Below are 23,412 nucleotides of genomic sequence, written 5' to 3' on the forward strand. Positions count from 1 at the left end.
TTCTTTTTCCTGCACTATCAGAAGCCAAGGTATGGACAGGCCTTAGAATGAGCAATTTGTTTACTTGGAAACAGACAAGGGCAGTTTGGCCATGAGTGAACATTCCTAAGACAAGGCGTGGTCAGCGTTTCTTACTCTGTTACCCTAATTGCTTATCACCAAATCCTTCTGAAAAATGCAATAACAATAATAATAATAATCTCCTTTTCCATATTATTCTATCACAGCAAGTTCTCCCTATGGCAACGATACTCACATGTGGGCTAAAAATGTGCCCTTCTTTCTCCTTTTGATAAGTTTTAAATCTGCACATCAGGTAGTCACCCAATTTTCTGAGGACTGGCTCAAAGGATGTTGAATAACTGATGCTAACTGCACAATATGTGATGATCCTAGTTTATAAGGAGGAAGGGAAAGTTAATGACCATATCTTAAAAGAAATAGCTGTGCAGTAGAAAGAGCTTCAGAGTTTCGAATCAGATCTGGGTTTGATTCTAGCTCTGTCACCTATAATATGACCATGGGCAAGTCATTTGCCTGTTCTGGGCCTCATATTCCTTATCTGTAAGATGAAGGGACTACATGACCATTAAAACCCCTTCTCACCCTGTCTCCCATGATTCTCTGAACTGTAGTTGATTCTATATTAACAATAAATGCATAAACACACTGGTGTCCTCCCTCTTGTTTCCTGGCTAGGTCCATTGCCATCGAGAATAGAAGCTGCCTACGCAGAGGCCTGAATAAAGCACAGAAAGAATACAGATATGAGCACTGTGGGGCAGATTAGGGGATCTCTGACTGTATCACATACCCCTTATCCTATAATAGCTGGGGCACTGGCTTTATATTTCGGTACCATAGTTTAGGAATAAAGATAAGTTGGACAGTATCCAGATGACGGCAACCAAAATGGTAAAGGGCCTTGCACTGATATCATACAAAGATTGGGTGAAAGGTATGAGGATGTTTAGCCTAGAGAAGAAAAGACCAGTGGGGAGCTGGTTGCTGGAGGGAAATAATGGGAATATGGAGAAAAAGTGACCACTCTCTCCTGGCATGTATGATAGAGAAGAGGCAAGTTGGTCATATTCTATATACACAAATCAGAATCCAAATTTTTCAAAGGAAAAATGGTACAAACTAAAATGGTGCAGGGGAAATCAACCTGGGAGGGATGGGAGCTCCTCAAGAATGAACAGCTGAAGACAAGAAAGGAAACCAGCCTGATGAGGAAGAAAAACATCATTCATCTGAAGAGACTACTGTGAATACAAATCAGTCAACTTTGATTTTTATAAGAAATGTACAGAAAGTGGAAGCAAGACCAGGTAACAAAGGATGAAATAAGAGTATGTCAGGATCCTATAAAAATAGTGTCAAAATGCTGAAGTTCAGAATGTGCTGAGGCTGGAGAGGAAAGCTCAGAATAACAGAAACAGGGTGGGGCTTTGGGATCCATATTGGAAGAAAAAGGAGCATCAAAAAATAGATAGAACATTTGCTTAGGGAGGATGGGATAGCAATAACAGACAACAGAGAGGAAGCAGAATGACTTGATTCTTCCTTTACTTCTGTTTGTTCTCCCAGTGAGAATGACCTTTGAATTGTAAGGCACAGAATAGAAAGCCTTAATTAGGATTGGCCAGCCAAGAGAAGCAAGAAGATAGTAAGAGAGTTTCTAGGGGTCCTAAAGGAATCATTTCTCCAAAGAACTACAAAGATCCTAAGATCCTAATTCCAAGGACTCATGAAGGAAAATGCTATCCACATCTAGAGAAAGAACCGTGGAGTCTGAATGCAGGTTGAAGCATACTATTTTCTTTTTTTTTTGTTGTTGTGTTTTCTTTCTCATGGTATTTCCCTTTTGTTCTGATTCTTCTTTCACAACATGACTGATATGGAAATATGTTAAATATGATTGTACATGTATAGCCTATATCAAATTGTATGCTGCTTTGGGGAGGGAAGAGTGGAGGGAAGGAGAAAAAAATTTGGAACTCAAAATCTTGTAAAAGTGAATATTGAAAACTATCTTTGCATGAAATTGGAAAAAAATAAAATACTATTAAGTGGGGGAAAATATTCTTAAAAAAAGAAATCCAAAGATCCCCACCTCCTGAAAGAATTGATAGATGGGATTGCTGAACCATTGGGATTTGACAAATCATGGAAAACAGGAGAGGCGTTAAGGAGTTAAGAAGGATGAATGTCCCAGTTTTCCAAAAAAAGAAAAATAGAAATGGAACTGAGTCTGTAAACTATAGGCCAGTGAGTCTGACTTTGATACCTGGAGAAATTTCAGAACAGCTCTTTAAAGAGATGGTTAGTGAGCACCTGAAAAAGGAAGTGGAGATGACAGAGAGCCAGTATGACTTCATCATGAACATATCCTGATTTCTGATGACTATCTTTATTTCCTTTTTATTTTTAATGGGACTACTAACCTGGTAGATAAGGAGATTGTTATAGATACCCTTTATCTAGATTTTAGTAAACCATTTAATAAATATTTGGTACTATTCTTACAGAAAAATTGAGAGAAGTGAGCTGCACAGTGATACAGACAGACTTGCAGTTGGCTAAATGACCAGACTCATAGAAACATCATTGATGGTTTATCTTCTTGACAGCAGGTCTTCAATGGTCTGTGTTTGTCCTTGGGCCATTTAACAATCCTACAAATGATTTAGACAAAGGCATAGATGAAATGTTCATAAAATTTGCAGATAACACCAAACTGGGAGGGATGGCTATTACACTGGATGAGAATCAGCAACCAGAAAGATCTTGACAGGCTAGAGCATCGGACTAAAGCAAAAGAAAAAAAATGAAATTCAATAGGTACAGATGAAAAGTCTCACCCGTCAGTTTCCAAAAATCAACTTCAGGTGCACAAGATGGGCAAGAAATAGGCAGAAGCTTTTCTGAAAAAGATCATGGGGCTTCAACGGTGGGATGTGGTGGCCCAGAAAGGCAATGTGAGCTTGGGTTGCTTTAAGAGAAGCACAACTTCCAGGAAGAAAGAGGAGATCATTAGTGCCCCCCTATCTCTTTGAGAATATTACAGTGAGTTCTAGGTATGAGAGTTTGGAAGCCATATGTGGCTCCCTGTGAAATTTTACACCTATCAATCAATAAGCATTTATTAAGCACTTTCTATGCATCAGGCACCATGCTAAGTACTAGAGATACAGAGACAAAAGGAAGCATGTAAGCTTGTAAGCTTGCCTTCAAGGAGCTTACATTCTAACAGGGCAGACAACATGTATGCATATATGCAAGATAAATAAAAGGAAGAAAGAATAACCTTTCTTGAGAAGAAAGAAACTAGTGGTTGGGTGAAACCACCTTATGTAGATGGTGGCTCATGAGTTGAGCTCTAAGAAAATTAGAGATTCTCAGAGCAAGAGGTGAAGAAGGAGTGCAGTCCAGGCATGGGGAAGAGAGTGTGTAAAGGCAAAGAAGCAGAAAGAAGAAGAAGCTGGTAAATGTTTTACAACTGAAAAAAAATGTATGAACTAAAGACTGTTAAGTTTAATCTACACTGTTACCATTTTTAACATTTTCTCCATCACTTTATTAAGTCTAGGCAATCAGCAAAACAATAAATCAAGATGTGATTTGCAGCATGTGGCAATTTCTGAGGTGTAAATTCTCAACTGAAAATTTTACAATTGGTTCTCCAGAGTCAGTAGGTGCTGTCTCCAGCACACTCTTGGTCACGAGTGAAGAACAGTAAGGTGAGGTCCACTAGACTGAATAATTGCAAAGGGGAGTCATATAACAAATCTGGGGGAAAAAAAGTCCATCTGAGAAAGGACTTTAAATGTTAAACAGAAGAATTTGGACCCAATTCTAGAGGCAACAGGATGCTAATGGAGTTTATTGAGTAGAGGAATACCATGGTCAAACTTGAGCTTTTAGGAAAATCGCTTTGGCACTTAGGTGGAAGATGGATTGGACTGGGGAAAGATTTGAATGAGAGAAAGTGTTAGAAGCTTTTTGCAAAAGTTCAAGTAAGAGGAGATGAGGGGAGTGGTAGCTGAATGGGTGGAGAAGAGGGGATGCTGGGGAGGCATATTGTAGAGATAAAAGCAACAAGATTTAACAACAGATTACACATGTGAGATAAGGAAAAATGAGGAAACAAGGATGATTCTAATACCAGTATTTTGAATTCTTTGTACCTCAACTCCCATGCATATTTATAGGTAATGGAGAGTTACCTGTACTTTTGAAATTCAAGTTATCGGTATTTTAAAAATACCATAGATGTTTATGAGGAAAAAAGAAAGTGTTTTAATCTTCCCACCCCATTCCCACAAAGCCTGATTCCTTTGCTTTGCGTGACTATTGAGCCTGAGTTACTTAAGGCATGGAAGGGGCATGATCTACATGAGCTGAAGTCTGGCCCTTCTTATGAAATCATATACCCTTGAAGGAATGGAGTCCGTAACTTTCCTCAACACGTGCAATTTTATCCACACATATGTTTCAAGATGCTTTTTCCATCAAATAGAAATTAACCAGATTAGCTGAGTTAGGGACCACAGGGCCCCACTCTGTACTCAGACAGAAACTTGAAAGGGATTAGAGAAAGAAGGAAATGAGGTGGATAACTGTGTGGTGTGTCTGTGAACTTACCTAGGCAAACCTTGTATTTTTTTATTCCCCCGGGAAGGTAAGACCAGAGGAAGAGAGAAATGCCAAATGCTTGATCATCTTAAATAATGCATGAGTTTTCAATTTTCTGGAAAGCTTTTTTGGTTGTTCATGTACTGAGGCTCACAATTCAGTCAATTGAATTCCACCAATTTTACTGAGCGTTGACTACCAGGCACGAGGCCCTGTGGATGATGGGGGTTTTTCCTATTCTTTGTATTCCCGGTGTTTCGCATAGTAGGTGCTTACTAAATGTTTGTTGACTAACTGTTGTGGGGTACAAGGGATACCAAAGTGATTAAAACAGAATCCTTCCCCTCAAGCAACACAGTTCAGGTGTAGGAAAGAAGACACATACACAAATAATTCTAGTAGACAATAGGGGGAATATACGCCTCATAGGAGAGGTAATAGCCACAAAATAACAATAACAATAAAAGAATATAATAACAATAATAATATTCCTTGATCTTGGGGAATCTTTCTCCACTGATATCAAAATGTCATCTGGATTCAGCAAGTGTAAAATGTTGTGGGGAGAGATGGAGTCTAAAGACTTCGGCCTTGATTCTGGAGATCATATTTATTAATTAATAATCAAAGACAATACCTAAAAATACCTTCATCTTCTCCAGGCAAGATACAATAAGCATAAAACTAGTGAGGAAGAAGTTGTGGCTAAATGTTAAGAGACTTCCTAATAGCCTGAAATCAAAGCCAAATGAAAAGAACACATTTCAAAGCGATGAGCACCTCTTTATACCAATCTTAATGGACACTTTTGGAACTCTAAAGTGGACCATAACATATTTGGAAAGTATTCTCATAAAAACAGTGGAATATAAACAATACAGAGGGCTAATCACCTCCTATGAAGCTATAAAAAGATGACCATTTCCTCACCAAAGGAGGAATGGAATTAATAGATATTCTATTATATTATTATATTATATTATATTATTATATTACGTATAAACCTGAGCTGTTTATACGTAAAGCCAACTGAAAAGGATACAAAGATGAATGGGATGAGGATAATGACTAAACTTCCATCTCTCCGTTTCTGGTATTTTCTCTGACTGCCCCTCATGCTTGGAATGTTCTACCTCCTCCTCTCCACTCACTGCTTTCATTTGGCCAACTTCCTTTAAGTCCCAACTAAAATGCTACCTTCTACAGGAAGCTTTTCCCACTCTCCTCCCCTTAACTCTGGTGTGTTCCTGCTTGCAATTTTTCCTACTTATCCTGTACATAACTTGTTTGTACATATTGTTTACTTGTTGTCTCCCCCATTAGACTGTGAGTTCCTTGAGAGCAAAGACTCTCTTTTGCCTCTTTTTTTATGCCCAGCATTTTACACAGTGCCTAGAACATAGCAGGCACTCAAGAAATGTTTTTTGACTTACTGACTACTACTATAAAAAGCAATCATTTTGTCAATTTTCATAATTAGTGAACAATGACCATTAAAGAACAATGGTAGGATATTGAAACAAGCACTTATTAAACACCTACTACATGCCAGCCATTGTGCTAAGTTCTGGGACACAGCTACAAGCAAAGGTCTTCTTTACTTGACCTGTTACTCATCAGCAGAGTTTAACTGGAGGTAGAGAGCACACAAAAGGGAAATAAAAAGAGGCAGGGTGCAGAAAGTTACCTGAGACAGCAACAGTCTCGAAGTCCTAAAGATTGACAAGCCTAGGGTTCTCCCCAAAAAGGAAATACAGAGAGGAACTCACAAATGCAAGAAGGAACCTGGCATGGTGGAGAGGTGTTCTGGGATGACGAGGGCTCGGGTGCTAAGGGAAATTCCAGGGTAAAACTGCAGTTCAGGAGTATGCTGGAGCTAGCTAACTTGAGAGCTGGTTGTTAACTTTTCAATGTGAGCACTTACACCTCAGAAATTGGCAAATGCTACACATCAGCCTTGACTTTTTTTGTTTTGTTGATTGTTGAGACTTAAGAAACTATGGGTGCAATGTTAATAATGCAGATTAAATTTAACAGTGTGTTGTACCTACATTTGTAGAGGGGAGAGCTGATCATTAAACACTTACTGGCACACCCCTGGATGGCGTTGAAGTCTAGAAAGTGAGAAGCCTGGCCAGGAGGGGAATGTAGGATTTATCCCTGAACCATTTGCATCTGATGTCCATCAACTCTTCCTCCATTAGGATATAAACACATTGTGAGTAGGGGTTACTTCATTCTTTGTAATATTTTCATTATCCTTCCTTCTTTTCTTCATCTTCCATCTTACCCTCTTTACCAATTCTTTCCCTATCAATCTATTAATTAATGAACCAACAAGCATTTATTAAATGCATATATACACAAGACTCTCCTACTAGTCTTATACCCCCCCCCCCGGAGACCGTTGATAAGAAGAAAGTCCACGCTTATACCAAAATATTTTTTAATTATAAATTTATTTTTTTATTTTTAGTTTACAACACTCAGTTCCACAAGTTTTGGGGTTCCAAATTTTCTTTCCCTCCCTCTCCCCCAAGACAGCATGTAATCCAATGTAGGTTCTACAAATACTTTCACATTGAACTTATTTACATAATAGTCCAGTTGTAAAGAAGAATAATAACCAATGGAATGAATCATGAGAAAGAAGAAATGAAACCAAAAAAGAAGGGAAAAAAGAGAGCAAATAGTTTGTCTCAATCTGTATTCAGAGTCCATAATTCTTTCTCTCGATGTGCATAGATTTTTCCATCATGAGTCTTTTGGAGCTGTCTTTGAACCTTGCATTTATGAGAGGAGTCAAGTTTATCAAAGTTAGTCCTTACAGATACCATGTGTCTGTAATCGTGTATAATGATCTCCTGGTTCTGCTCCTCTCACTCAGCATCAGTTCATATACGTCTTTCCAGGTTATAATGAAGTCCATCTGCTCCTCATTTCTCATAGCACAATAGTATTTCATTACATTCATATACCACAATTTGTTTAGCCATTCCCCGATTGCGGGGCATCCCCTTGATTTCCAATTCTTTGCCACCACAAAAAGAGCTGCTATAAATATTTTTGTACATACTGATCCATTTCCCAGTTGTGTGATCTCTGGGATACAGCCCTAGGAGTGGCATTGCTGAATCAAAGGGTATGCACATTTTTTTAGCACTTTGGGCATAGTTCCAAATTGCTCTCCAGAATGGCTGGATCAGTTCACAACTCTACCAACAATGTAACAATTTTCCAATTTTCCCACATCCTCTCCAGCATTTATCATTTTCCTGTTTGATCATGTTAGCCAGTCTGACAGGAGAGATGTGGTACCTAAGAATTGTTTTGATTTGCATTTCTCTAATCAATAGTGATTTAGAGCATTTTTTTCATATAACTATAGATATCTTTAATCTCTTCCTCTGAAAACTGCCTTTTCATATCCTTTGACCAGTTCTCAGCTGGGGAATTACTTGTATTCCTATAAATTTGGCTCAGTTCCCTGTATTTTTAGAGATGAGGCCTTTATCAGAGATACTAGTTGCAAAGATTTTCTCCCAATTTTCTGCTTTTCTCCTAATCTTTGTTGCATTGGCTTTGTTTATACAAAACTTTTCAATTTAACATAATCAAAATTATACATTTTGCATTTTGTAATGCTTTCCACCTGTTGTTGGGTCGTGAATTCTTCCCTTTCCAATGAATCTGACAGGTAAACTATTCCTTGCTGTCCCAAATTGCTTATAAATATCAACATATGTAGAGCAGCTCTTTTTGTGATAGCAAAAAATTGGAAACAAAATAGATGTCTATCAATGGCGGAATGGCTAAACAAATTGTAGGTCATGAATGTAATAGAATATTACTGTGCTATAGAAAATGAATATGATAAATACAGAGAAACCTGGAAAGATCTACATGAAATGATACAGAATGAAGTAAGCAGAGCCAAGAAAACAATCTACACAATGACTATAGAAATGTAAAGAGGAAGAACAACCACCAAAAAAAAGATAATAGTGAATGTTGTAAAATTACAAAGATCTAGTATAGCTCCAAAGAACAGCTATGAGAAGACACTGCCCATCCCCACCTCTTTGCAGAGGTGAAAGGTCCACAAGTGTACATGGTACATATTTTTTTATTTGTTCAAAGTATTCATTAGTTATGCTCATTTTTTTCTTTTTTTCTTTTTTGTCTTTAAAAACATTATTTGTTACATGGGATGGAACTTCCCTCAGCCTTCTCATCCTGGCACATCCTTTCAGCATGCCCATCCCCTTCTCCCAATGGTAAACTCCTTTCAAGGTCTTCATTGTGGGAATGGGCCCAGTACAGCCAACTGTCATTTCCCTTCTAGCTCTGCTTCTGATTTTCCAGACAGAAACCATGTTCCTGCATCCCATCCCTCCCAAACACACTTTTCAACTCCCTTTTGTATGTTGTCTTCCCCCATTGGAATGTAAATTCCTTCAGGGCAGGGACTGTCTTTCTTGTTCCTCGTATTTGTATCTCCAGTGCATAACACAGTGCCTAGCACAGAGTAAATGCTTAATACGTGTTGGTTGCTACTAGAAATACTAGCTATAGCAATAAGACAAGAAAAAGAAATTGAAGTAATAAAAATAGGCAATAAGGAAACAAAACTACCACTCTTTGTAGATGCTATGATGGTATACTTAGAGAACCCTAGAGAATCAACTAAAAAACTAGTTCAAACAATTTTGCAACTTCAGCAAGGTTTGTAGAATATAAAATAAATCCAAAGAAATCATCAACATTTCTATATACTACAAACAAAACCCAGCAGGAAGAGATAGAAAAAGAAATTCTATTTAAAATAACTGTAGACAATATGAAATACTGAAAAATCTACATGCCAAGACAAACCCAATGATTATATGAGCACAATTACAAAATACTTTTCACACAAATAAAACCAGATCTAAACAACTGGAGAAATATTAATTGCTCATAGGTGAGCTGAGCCAATATAATAAAAACGACAATTCTACCTAAGTTAATTTACTTATTCAGTGCCATACCAATCAAACCACCAAAGAACTGTTTTATAGAACTAGAAAAAACAACAACAAAAAATTCATCTGGAAGTACAAAAGGTCAGGAATATCAAGAAAATCAGTAAAAAATATGAAGAAAGGTAGCCTAGCATTCCTGATTTCAAATTATATTACAAAGTAGTAATCATAAAAAAATCTGGTACTGGCTAAGAAATAAAGTGGTAGATAAGCAGAATAGAATAGCTGTTCTTGTTTGTCCTTCAATCTTGAAAAGGAGGTGATTCCATGACATGCAAGTGAATTAGATTTAAATGAGGGAAGGCTGTGCAAAAGTCCCCAGTCTCACTTTCTCCTCCAGAGACATCTGAGTCCAGTGGCCAGATACACATCAGGATGACTGGAGTTGGCGCCCATAGATTAGGTACATAATAGTAAATGACCATAGCAACCTAGTGCTTAATAAATACAAAGATCCAAGTTTTGGGGGGTAAGAACCCAACATTTGACAAAAATTGCTGGGAAAACCTAAAGGCAGCTTAACAGAAACTAGGTACAGATGAACATCTCACATCCTATACCAAGATGAAGAATGGATAAATGATTTAGACACAAAGGGTGATACCATAAGTAAATTAAAGGAGCACAGAAAAATGTACCCATCAGATCTATGAATAAGGGAAGACTTTATGACCAAACGAGATTGAAAGGATCACAGGAAGTATTTTGATTACTTGAAATTCAAAGGTTTTGCACAAACAAAACTAATGCAGTCAAAATTAGAAGGAAAACAGGAAACTAGGGGAAATTATTAGAGCAAGTTTCTCTGATAAAGGCCTCATTTCTCAAATATATAGGCAACTAAGTCAAGTTTATTTAAAGAACCATTCCCCAGTTGATAAATGGCTAAAGAACATGAACAGACATTTTCAAAGGAAGAAATCAAAACTATCAATTAAAAATGCTCTAAATCACTACTGACTAGAGAAATGCAAATTAAAACAACTCTGAGATACCACCTCACATCTATCAGAAAAGGAGATGGCAAATGCTGGAGAGGATATGGAAAAATTGAGACACCGATGCATTGCTCCTGGAGTTGTGAATTAGTCCAACCATTCCGGAGAACAATTTGGAGCCATGCCCAAAGAGCTATAAAACTGTGCATAACCTTTGACCCAGAAATATCACTAGTAAGTATGTATCTGAAAGAGATCTAAGAAAAAGGAAATGAACCTATTTGTACAAAAATATTTATGGCATCTCTTTATGTGTTAGCAAAGAATTGGACATCAAAGGGATACTCATCAATTGTGGAATGCCTGAATAAGTTGGGATATATGATTATGATAGAATATTATTGTTCCGTAAGAAATGAAAAGGGGAATGGTTTTGAACAACCTGGAAAGACTTATATGTGCCCATGCAAAGTGAAGTAAGAAGAACCAGGAGAACATTGTACACAGTAATAGCTATATCACACAATGAATAACTGTGAATGACTTAGCTACTCTAAGACAATGATTCAAGTCAGTCCCAAAGGACTCGTGATGAAAAATGCTATCTACCTTCATAGAGAGAACTGATGTACTCTGAATACAGATTGAAGCATACTTTTTTTTAACTTTATTTGTCTTGTTTTACTTTTTGTCTGTTTTCTTTTACAACATGGCTAATATGGAAATGTTTTTGCATGACTTCACATGCATGATTGATATCAAATTGTTTGCCTTCCTAATGAGGTAGAGGAGCAGGAGAAGCGGAGAGAATTTGGAACATAACATTTGTAAAAATAATTATTTAAAACGTTTTTACATGTAATTGGGAAATATTTAATAAAATTAAAATCTATTTAATTCAATAAATGCTGGTTACCATATTGCTTTCTGCCTTAAGGGACAGAAACAATCAGGAATAGAAAAGGAGGCACCCAAGACTGTAACACTATCAAGGAATATTCTGGCATGTCTCTTATACCAACAACCAGAGGAGTTTCCGAAGGAAGATGGAGAAAATTCAATATCACACACAAGTCGCTTCCCTATGAAACAAACAATCGTTTCTTCAAAAACTCAATCTATTTAATTTTCTTCACATTATTCTGCTTACAAATTAGTGGGAACAAACTCTTTTATTGGAGTTAAGAGAGCATGGCTTTGAATCCTGTCTCTAAAAAATACTGGCTGTGTGACCATAAGAATAATATTAACAAGAATAATTTGTATTTAAGTCAATTAGTTTCCCTGAGCCTTAGTTTACTGATATGCAAAAAAGAGATAAGAATCAGAGTACCCACCCCACAGGGTGGTTTTTGTTGTTGTTTTTTAATCTCAAATGAGATAATGTACCTAAAATTCTTTATAAACCTCAAATTGCTATAAAAATATGATTATTATTATTATTGCTATCTGTAGACCTTGAAGTTGGAAAGACCTGAATTCAAATTCAGCTCAATCACCAAATAGTTATGTGATTCTAGAGGAGACACTTAAAATCTACCTCAGTTTTCTCATCTGTAAAATGGGGATAATAGTAGCATCTACTTCATAGAATTCTTATGAGGATAAGATGAGATAGTATGCTAGTTATTAATATTGTTATTGTCATTGTCTCATTTTTCTCATCTCTAACGATGGGTTAAAGGTAGAAATGATCCTGGGACAAGTCACTAGAATGTATTATTATTCTCTTATCCTTAATGTTCTGTGGGTTACTGCACAGACGGATAAAATGGATGCTTTTTGTAACTGAATAAAAGTATTTGGCTGTAAGCTTGCTCTGTGTAGACTCAATGTGAGCATATTCAAGATAAAGCCAATAACAGGACAACAGGGATGTGATGTGCCTTGTCCTGTCCTCGCTTGATTTTGCTCTCCACTGCTAGATCTCTATAGTTTAAAGTATTTTTTCAAGAAACTTGGAGATTATGAGAATTTGGCACAATGGCATCTATTTTTAAAAATTATTTATACATCATTATTTTTATGATTATTTGCCTTTGTCCTTTAAAGCTAGGGAAAAGAATTTTGATACAAAGTTCCGAATTATCCGTATTTTTCCTATCATGTAATCCTTTTAACTTGACAGCATTTTAGCTTATAGCTGAAAATCTGCAAACCCTATTGAAGGGTGTCCTACTTTGAGAGTGATGGACTTGATTTAATGAGATATTTGAAGACAAAAGCACTCAGCCAAAATTAGACTCAGGGAACAACTTCTGGATGTATTCCAGGAAGCAGCTCCTTAGCTCTTTAATACTTAACAGAGCTTATATTCTGTTAAACAAGATAAGGCTGTATACCAGAAAGGCTCCTCAAGCTACCAGCCAACAAACATGTGGATGTTAGAGGCACGCTTTCATCAAAGGATCTCAGAGCACTTTCCCATGGAGTCATTAGACCTCACCATGTTCTGGATTGCCAAGTTTTATTGTCTCCCTTTTACAGATGAGTAAACAGAGGCTCAGAGTGGCCACCCAGCTCACTGGTCTGCAAATTGTGGGATGTAGGAAGGACTGAAGGTCCTCACTTCCTTGTTGACCCTCCATCCTCTAGACTCTCCCTTAGAAACATTCTCAACCTTCATTTTGGTTTTATGTCCCCATTCACTGTTGGGTTTAACAGGGCATTTTCCAAATGTGTGCCAGCCTTTTTCAGAGACCTGTGCCATGAATGATGATGCCAGGTTAGGACCAGGAAAGGGGGTTTCTAATTATCCTAACTCCCCCTGCTGGTGAGCTGAACTATAGCCAAAGCAAAATAGTCATTCCACTAAGTTGCAGAGAAGGTGCCAACCTGAACTGGTAGAGAGTTTCCTTCTCTGGAAGTTCCCTGCACTAAAAAAAAAATCAAAGCCCAGTTCATATTACCTGTCCTACACAAATAATTGTCAACCAGTTAACCACTTTTCTTTACCCCTCAAATCCCTCTTCCCAGTTTAATTCATAGTGAACCTCTCAGCCTCAGTTTCCTCCCCTGTAAAATTAGGGAGTATAAATCAGTCCTTATAGTTTCCTTCCAGCCTGGATTCTATGATTCTTTCAGCCACAAACCTACAATCTCATGATAAAATAGAGTTCAAAAAGGATTTCTTTGAAACTTGAGGATAATTGGAGAGCCAGTTTTAACCTCATAGACCATCACTAGATTTTAGATGCCAGGTTATTTTCAAATCCAACCTCAATGTGGGAAAATGTCTCTTCTACAGATTTCCTCTTTCTTCTTTGGGTTGTTTTTTTCCTCCCCTCTCTCCGTCTGGCTCTCATTTTTTGTGCCTGACAAAATTCTCCCCGGTGCCTCAGCTCTAGACTTGGACTTAATAAGTGCCAATAAAGATTGTGTGTTATCCTTAGACAGTGGTCGCATTCCCCACCTGCTAATTGCTTTATTTCTCCTTGCTGTTTCCGTCCCCTCATCAACAGAGGCTTCAGGAGAAAGGGCAGTGAGGTAGAACATGAGGAGGAGAGTGAGAGGCAGCTGTAATTACACAGGAGCCCGGCCTGAAGCAGTCTTCTTGAATCAATTATAGACCCTGGATTACTGCACACTCCAAGGATGGGGCCTCTGTTTTAATTTGCTTAGAGAGCTAGCTTACTGGAGATAAGCAGCCCATTTTCTTCCCTTTGGTCCACATCGTTGGTCGTCCCTCCAAATTCACAGAGCTCCCTTTCTAATGGCTTTTTCCAAATCCATATGACTATTATGGGCTGGCGGGGGGAGAGAATGGCATTTAAAAATAGATTTCTTTTTTTGCTTTTCTTTTCCTCTCTGTAATTGTTGCTCCACTGAAGCCATTGCTGGGTCATTGGCCTATAAAGGTTTGTTTCCAGTTGTACCTGTCCATGGTCCTTTGGCAAATATTTATGCCCTCATTCTCCTCCATGCTTCAGCCCCACCCACTCACCCACCCCAAGACAGATAATGACTCTGTTCTGTTCAGATCTTTATTTGAACACCTAACAGATAATGCTGAAATGGCCACATCATCAGGAATAAGAGGCTAAAAAAAGAGAAGGATCATAGTCATTTGGTCTGTTAACAAGTATTTATTAAGTGTTTACTATGTGTTAGGTGCTATCCCAAGGGGTAGGGATATAAAGAAAAGCAAAAATATGATCCATTACCTCTGGGAGCTCAACACTATATAAATAATGAGAGAGAGAGAGAGAGAGAGAGAGAGAGAGAGAGAGAGAGAGAGAGAGAGAGAGAAAGTGATTAAGTGTTTTCAGAGGGGAAAGCACTAGCATTGTGTGGGGTGGGGGGGCGGTGTTGGAGGAGGGAGAAAAGGAATCCTCCTACAGAAGGTGGGATTTAATCTAAATCTTAAAGGAAGCCAGGGAAGCTAAGAGGAAGAAGGGGAAGGGAGAGCATTCCAATGACTGTGGGGGACATTCAATAAAAAAAAATAGTCAAAAGATGGATTGTTATGTGTGAGACATAGCAAGAAGGCAGGTGATGTTGGATCATAGAGGACTAAAGTGTAAGAAGACCTGAAAAGTAGGAAGCAGCAAGGTTGTGAAGGATTTAAAATGCCCAACAAGGCATTTTTTTCATGTTGGAGGTAATGGGGAGTCAATGGCATTTACTGATTAGTGGGGTGTTGTGACAAGATCAGACCTATCTATACTTTAGGAAAAATCACTTTGGCAGCTAGATGAAGGATGGATTGAAGTGGAGAGGGGCTAGAAGCATAGAGACCAACCAGCAGGATGATGCAATAGTCTAGCCAGTGTCATTGACTCATCTAATCAAAATATGATTGGCATCTGCCTTCCTCTTGCTAAGATGGGTGAACTTTGGTGATGCCAAGATCCTGGGTGACCCAACCTGACAAAACTTCAATCAGAAACCCTACATCATAGTGATTCAATCTGATCTAACCCAGTCTAACAATGTTCAAGGCACTGAGCTAGGGATTGGTCAGAATGAATGAATCTCTTCTAGCTATGTCTGGACACTCAGAACTAGAGCCTGCAAAAACCCTTGTCTAAGCTAGACCTTAAAATCATGCTAAAGCTGGTTTCCCAATAGGAATTTAAAGTGGGTGTCCAGATGGAATAGACATGGGTATGTACATTTCAGATTAGAGAAAAATGCTCAACAGGACTAGTTTTAACATCATGGGTCTGATCCCTGAGAATAACATGAACCTCCTCAGTTTTCTCTTTGTTTTCTGTTTCTCTCCTCTCTAATTCATTCTCCACATGGCTGCCAAATTGATCCCCCTAAAATACAAATCTTTGCTAGTCCCCTACATGAAAATCTTCAAAGCTCCCTATTGCCTCTGGGACACACACACACACACACACACACACACACACACTTCACCTTGGAGTTTAAGGCCCTCTAAAATCTGGCTGCCATCTATACAGGGTGTTCCTAAAGTCTGGACACATAGGCAAAAATGCATATTTTCAAGAAACGAAATAAATGAAATTTTCACTGTTTTATTTATTGGAATATTAACAAATAACATCTTCAATATGATTTCCATCATTTGTGATGCAAAGGTTGGTGCACTTTGCAAGATTCACATGAACTCAATGCAATAACTCCACATTGCCATCAATTTTAGCACATTCACTCTTTATGTGTTCTATCAAGTGTGTTGCATCTGTGATTTTCATTGAGTACACCTTGTCCTTTAGCATACTGCAGAAAAAGAAGTCAAGGGGGCTAAGGTCTGTTAATGTTCCAATATTGCAATATTCCTATGTGTCCAGAATTTAAGGACTTTCCACTCTTATTTCGTTACACCCCCTTCACACAATCTTCATTTCAGTCAAATTGGCTTTCTAGATGTTCCCTATACCTGACATTCCATCTGCTGTCCGTCATATCCTTTGCACAGGCTCAAGCCCCCACATCCACCTCATCTCTGCCTCATAGAATTTTCAAGGTTCTTTCAAAGTGCAGAGGAGATGTCACTTCCTACACAAAGCCTCTCTCCCTCTTACAATTATTTTGTTTTGCTACAGATATATATTTATTCGCACATTCATTTATTTACTTATTTGCTCATCACTCTAAACATTGCATTCCTCCCAGTGGGTCCTCTGTGTCTTTACATTCCCAAAACTAATTGCAGCGCATGCCTGAATGGCTCTCCCTTTTCTCTTCCTCTTAGAATCTCTGGCCTCCTTCAAGGCTTAGCTCTGGCACCACCTCCTGTATGAAGCCTTTCCTTCTCTTCCTGGCTGCTTCTGACCCTCCAGCATACTTCATTTGTATTTACTTTGTATATGGTTTGAATATATTTACATACATTTTCCCCTAGATTTAATGTAAGGTTCCTGAGGGCAAGGACTGTTTCATAGGTGGTGCATTGGAAATAATATTGGCCCTGGAGTCAGGAAGCTCTGAGTTCAAATACACCCTCAGACACTTAACTAGCTGTGTGACCCTAGGCAAGTCACTTAACTGCTATAGCCACAATTTCCTCATCTGTAAAATGGAGATAATAATATTACCTACCTCTCAGGATTGTTGTGAGGATCAAATGAGATATTTGTAAAGCACTTAGCACAGTGCCTAGCACATTGCAGGCACTTAATAAATACTTGTTGATAAAGGAAAGGAAAGGAAAGGAAAGGAAAGGAAAGGAAAGGAAAGGAAAGGAAAGGAAAGGAAAGGAAAGGAAAGGAAAGGAAAGGAAAGGAAAGGAAAGGAAAGGAAAGGAAAGGAAAGGAAAGGAAAGGAAAGGAAAGGAAAGGAAAGGAAAGGGGAAAGGAAGGGGAAAGGAAAGGGAAGGGAAGGGAAGGAAGGGAAGGGAAGGGAAGGGAAGGGAAGGGAAGGGAAGGGAAGGGAAGGAAAGGAAAAGGCACTTGATCGTATTTGTTAAATTGCATCAAATTTAATATTTCCCAAATTTCAGAACTGGAAGGGACTTCAGAAGTCTCTTTAGTCCAGCTAGGTAGATAGAATGCTATCTGCCTCAGTTTCTTCAACTACAAATTGGGAATAATGATAGCGCCTACCTCCCAGGCTTGTTGTGAGGTTAAAATGAGAAAATATTTGTAAAAAGCCTTGAAAACCTTAATATGCTTAATATTGTTGTTGTTTTTGTCACCATCATTATCATCATTAGTCCAGCCCTGACGTGACTCCAAATCCCCTCTGTAACATCCACTAAGTGGTTATTCCACCTTGGCTTGAAGACCTCCAGTATTAGGGAATGCACTGCTTGCTTAGGCTGTCCATTAGCTCAAACACTTAGGAAGTCTTTCCTAACACCTCATCTATACCTGCCTTTCTGGATGTTTTAGTTCTATATGTGGCAACAATATACTGATGTTTGACTTTTCATAATCGCTTAATAACAAAATTCTCACTCAATTCAAAACAGAAGCAAATTAATGTCTTTTCCACTTGAAAAGACAATATAGTTCCCATAGAGAAGGTTCTGTTCTCTCACTCTAGTCATTAGCACAACTCTTACCAAACCAACCAGAGTCATTTTAAATTGATTCCACTTGAGAACTAAAGGACTCCTCTAATGACTCAAATTGAATTTAGTTTTCCATATTATTTTTCTTAATTTAAAAATTGTAAACATGACTGCCAACCCTTCGCATCACTGATTCTCCTTCCAAGTGCCCTCAGTGCTGACTCAGAGAGTCTGATGGGTCCCCAAGAATAAATCATCCCCTGACAGGGGCATGGGATGAGCCAGCCAGTGTGATGTCAGTGCAAACATCAAGAATGGCGCAATTCAGGGGCCCTGCTTGGGGAGGGAATTGTAAATGTTAGAGGAAAAGGGAATCTATGGCCCTTCTCACCCAGCCTTATTATCCTGACCTGAAGTCAACTGAGATGGCTACCCCAATGAATGCTGGTCAGGAATAGAGTTCATAAATCGACCTCAAAGCTTGCTGGGTGTCCATTCTGGTTTTAAAAAAAAAAGAGGATGCACAAAGAGAAGTAAGAATTTGGCCTCTTGTCTTCAGGGTTGAGCTGTGGGATCACATCCCAGAATTCTCCTGAGGAAGGCATGGGAACTTGGAATTCCTCTTTGTGAGGTTAAATAAGTCTGGATTCCTTCCTAGTACAAATGTTGGATTCACAATGTTTTCCTCTTTTCCTTTTGTGTCAGGTTTTGATCTTGCCTTTAGACCTTAGCTAAGGAAGGACAAAAACACAGCATTTGTCATCCTCCAAGAAATGCTGTCTCTTTCATGGATGATAGATGGAGAGCCAGAAGGGACCTCACTAGACACCAGGCCCAGCCCCTCCATTTTACAGATGAGGAAACTGAAGACCAGATTGGTTAAAGGATTTGCCCAAGGTTGGACAGGGTGTAAGCATCAGAGGCAGGGTTTGAACTCAGATCCTCTAACAAGGAAGCCAGGGCTTCCCCTTTACCAGCTGCTTCTGTAGCCCCAATGAGTTGTAGGTCAGTGTTGTGGATGCTAAAATTTAAGAAGGAAATACGACGTAAACATTGGGCATATGGTTGGAACCAAAAAAGATCTTGAAAGTTTTTCTCATTGGACAGTAGGATACAAGCTCCCTGAGGACAAGGACTGTTTTATTTTTATGCCCATAGAGCCCAGTAGGTGCTCAATAAATGCTTGTCAAATTGTTTCATAGATTTAAAGCTTTAGGGACCTTAGAGCTATTGAGTCCATTTTACAGATTGGAAAGTTGAGGCTCAAAGAAGTTAAATGGCTTGACTAGGGTCACATAGCTACTGAATAAGTGAGGTGGGTACTGTATTACACTGCCTCCCTCTCAGTTGAATTGACAAAAAAGGAAACTGATGCCCAGAATGGGAAAGTAAGACTTGACTAAAGTTGCCTAAGTAATTGAATGTCAGAGTCTGGATTTGAACCTGGGTCCTCTGATGTCAAAGTCGGTATTCATTCCACTGCATCATGCTGCTATGACTCACCATGCCATGCAATACAGCATCATACCACTCTAGGTTACTAAGTGTCCAATCATCAACTTCCCCTTCACGTATGTGAATAAAAATATTTTGTGTAAGCAAACGTTATTAATCACAATTGTCACAGTTTGCATCTACCTGGCATTTTATGCTCTACCAAGAGCCCCTCATAAAACCCCTGTGAGATCAGCAGTAGAAGGATCATTACTCTCATTTTACAGACCAATAAAAGGATGATCAGAGAGGCTATATGACATACTAAAGGTCACACAGCTAGTAAATGGACCCAGATATTCTGGCCGCAAGTTCAGTGTCCTTTCTTGTTTTAGTATGTGACATTCTAGTTGTACAGCTGCAAGGAAGCTAGGGGCTATAAGAGCAACTATTAGAATGGTACCAAAGTACCACTGGTACACTACTCCAATAGGCACTGAGTTCCCCATCACTAGAGATTTTAAAGCAAAGGATCGTGGTTAAGAGAGTTGGCCATTGAAAGCCCAAGGCCTAATCATAGAAAGTAAGGGGTTGATAATGATGTGCTAAAGTGATTGCCACAATTTCTCCATTAAGTAAGTCCTTGAGTTTAAACAATTAAATTTGATTAGTTTGATTATCAAACAGTTGAATTCGATAAGCCCTCAATTAAGTTCCTTGAGTAAATCAGGCTGGGAGCACCCTTGGCCAAGAGACAATTGGCCATGCCCCTGAGTGACCTTTAAAAGACAGTGGAACCAAAGGAGAGGAAATCCGTTTGAGTTGGAGTTGAGGAGGACCCCAGCTCCCTATGAGATGCAGAAAAGATGAAAGGAGCTAGTGTAGAGGATTCCGTGAAAAACTGGATGGAGTTGGAAGAGATGAAGGGTGGGCAGAGGCAGCCACCACACACTGGGAGTCAGGTTGCATGATCTGATCTAGCAGGAGACAGAACAGCGACCATACAGCAGAACCTTTCCCTCCCCCCTGCCCCAACTTCAGACCCTAAAGCAGCAATTTTGCCTTTGTTGCCTTAGGCTAACTCATGGGAACCTAAAACCCTTTCCTTTGAGCAAAAGAAAAGTCAATTTATGCTTCATTGTTTTCAACAGTTCACAATGTTTACTTTAGCTTTATAAACAGTGTTAACTTTAGGCATTTGCTAATCTGAGTGTATTTATGGGATTGAAGTTAGGAGGAGGCTTTGAAAGGGAATATTTTAGTAAAGGAAGAAAAGAGATTTAAAATTTTGGCTGGGGGCTCAGAGCTAGAAAGTTAGAGAATTACAGATTCACTTTCAGATTCCCTTTGTTAAACTTCAAAAATCAGAAAAAGGATGTCAATACTAGAAATCCATATAGGCAATAAATCTGTAATGGGGTAGAGAGGGGGGCAATTAGAAGGGCCTGAAAAACCCTGCTCAACATTTCACTTCACCCTACCACTGTTATAATAGTATCATGGATTTAGAGCTGAAGGAGACTTTAGAGGCTATCTATGTCAATACATTCATTCTATAGGAGAGGGAATTGAGGTGGGAGAGGGAGAGGGAATGATTTACCCAAAACAGTAAATATAGAGGTGGGATTTTAAGTCTTCTGGAAGGGTATCTTCCAGAGGGAATTCTTATTCAAGTACTGTGTAGTTCGACTACATGATCACTGAATTTCCTTTCAATTCTGAGGTACTGTGAGTATAAAAAAGTTTAAAATATTAAAATATTATATTGCCCATTTCCCATCATAGCCGTAAAAGGAATATTTCAGGTATTGGGGTGGGCTCCCCATTTCATTTGACTTGTGTTTTAAACATGTTGTTTTAATATGTAAAACTTAAAGCCCACTGGCATGGATATTTCCCTACTTGTATTCATCAGACTTGAAGAGGCTTAGGAAGAACATTGCCCATACAGGAGGATATCTCAGATCTCTCTCTCCACCCTCTAATGAGAGAAAGAAAGTGGCTTCCTCACATTCTCTCTTGGCTTATTTGAAGTACTTGAATGCTATCCCTGCTAGGCTATAATAGAAGTCCTGGTGGCCTTTTTTAATTGGGGATTCCATTTTCTGCACCTGCTTTTCTTACACAGTTCTCAGGATTGTGAAACAAAGTGCATTCTCAGGGTCAGCTCCAATATCTAGAGCAGCACATGCCTTCCAGCACATTATAATAGGAATAGCTGGCATTTAAATAGTGTTTTAAAGCTTACAGAGGACTTTATATTCATTAGCTCATTTGACATTCACAACAACCCAGTGAGGCAGGTGCTATTATTATCTCTATTTTGCAGATGAGGAAACTGAGGCTCAGAGGGTGCATTGATGTACAGTATGCTGCATAAACTGCCAGACTTGGAATCAGGAAGAGCTAGAGTCAAATTACCCTTCCAGTGTTTACTAGCTCTGTGACCAAGGTTAAGTCTCTTGGACTCTGAGACTCATTTTCCTCATCTGTAAAACAGGGATAATAATACTTGTGGTGCCTACCTCTCAAGATTGGCATGAGGCACAAATAAAATAATATATAAAAATCTCTTCACAAATTTTAAAGGGCTGTATAAATTTCCATTATTGTTACGATTATTTCACTCATCTTTTTGGATGGTGTTCAAAAAAAACAGTCCTAAAACAAGTCATTATTCTACAATTATTCTTTTTAAGAAAATGTTATTGATAGCTTTGGCTTTTAAATTAGCTCCATTTCCAAGTGTATTCCACTCCTAGAAAGCCATCTCTTTTATTGAATAACAGAAAGAAGTTTAGCAATACTAAGATATTGGAAAAGTTTGATATCATACGAAATGTACCACATTCATATTCAAAGTGAGTGAAGGTGCCTTCTCAAAGCTCTTCTTTGGAGTCTAGCTCAGTCATTACAATTTTACAGCATTCAGTTACAATTGTTTGCTGCACACATTGTCGTAGTTATTGTGTGTATTATTTTCCTGGTTCTATTAACTTAACTTTGTATCAGTTTATATTAGTCTTCCCATGCTTCTCTGTATTTATCATATTCATCATTTCCTTTGGCACTGTAACAGTCCATTACATTTACCACAATTTTATTTAGCCATTCCCAAACTGATAGGGATCTACTTTGTTCCCAGTTCTTTTCCTGCCATCCTCTTATAGTTAATGTTCCACAGACTCTTGCACATGTGAATAAAATGTCTGATTTTTTTATTTGAATAAAAGTATTGAAATGTAAGGTTATCCTCACTGAAAGCATTTGGAGCACAAAGGATTTGGGGCACAAAGGACAATGGGAATGATATATACTTCATCCTATTCCCACATGGCTTTGATTTTCCCTCGAGGTCTTTATATTTTGAAAGCTTTTTGTTCCATGTAATTTAGAGAGTCACAATAATCTGTATCTTTACACTTATGAACAACACTGTTCATAAAGTTTTATAGATTAATGTTATATATGGGTTATGTTAGGAAACAATTTTGTTTATAACAATGTTCTGGTTCTAGTACTTTTTTTAATTCTCAAGAACATTTGGGGATCTGTTTTTTGTAATATGAAGATTTTACCTGTTAGCTTATGACAGGTAGACAACCTTCAGTATATAATTATTGCAACTTGATTGTGTCTTTGTAGGTATTGTTAGGAGCTAAATCTTAGGAACCTACAATGATATGTTACACAGTTTCTACCATTTCTTTACATAATCTGAATTGATCAAGGATTTTTAAAGACAATTTGTGGTGAAAATGACCTGATCCTTAATTTATAACAATAGCTCCCTCTGTTTCTGTAAACAAATCCTTATGACTCAACTATTTTTTCTATGCATTTTATTGACATATTGTTAGTTGAATTCATGTAAATATCTTAAACTGAGAGCCTCTTTTTTTTTTAGGCAATCAGGGTTAAGTAACTTGCCCAGGGTCACACAGCTAGTAAG

This window comes from Trichosurus vulpecula, chromosome 4 (assembly GCF_011100635.1).
Source record: "Trichosurus vulpecula isolate mTriVul1 chromosome 4, mTriVul1.pri, whole genome shotgun sequence".
NCBI classification, from domain to species: domain Eukaryota; kingdom Metazoa; phylum Chordata; class Mammalia; order Diprotodontia; family Phalangeridae; genus Trichosurus; species Trichosurus vulpecula.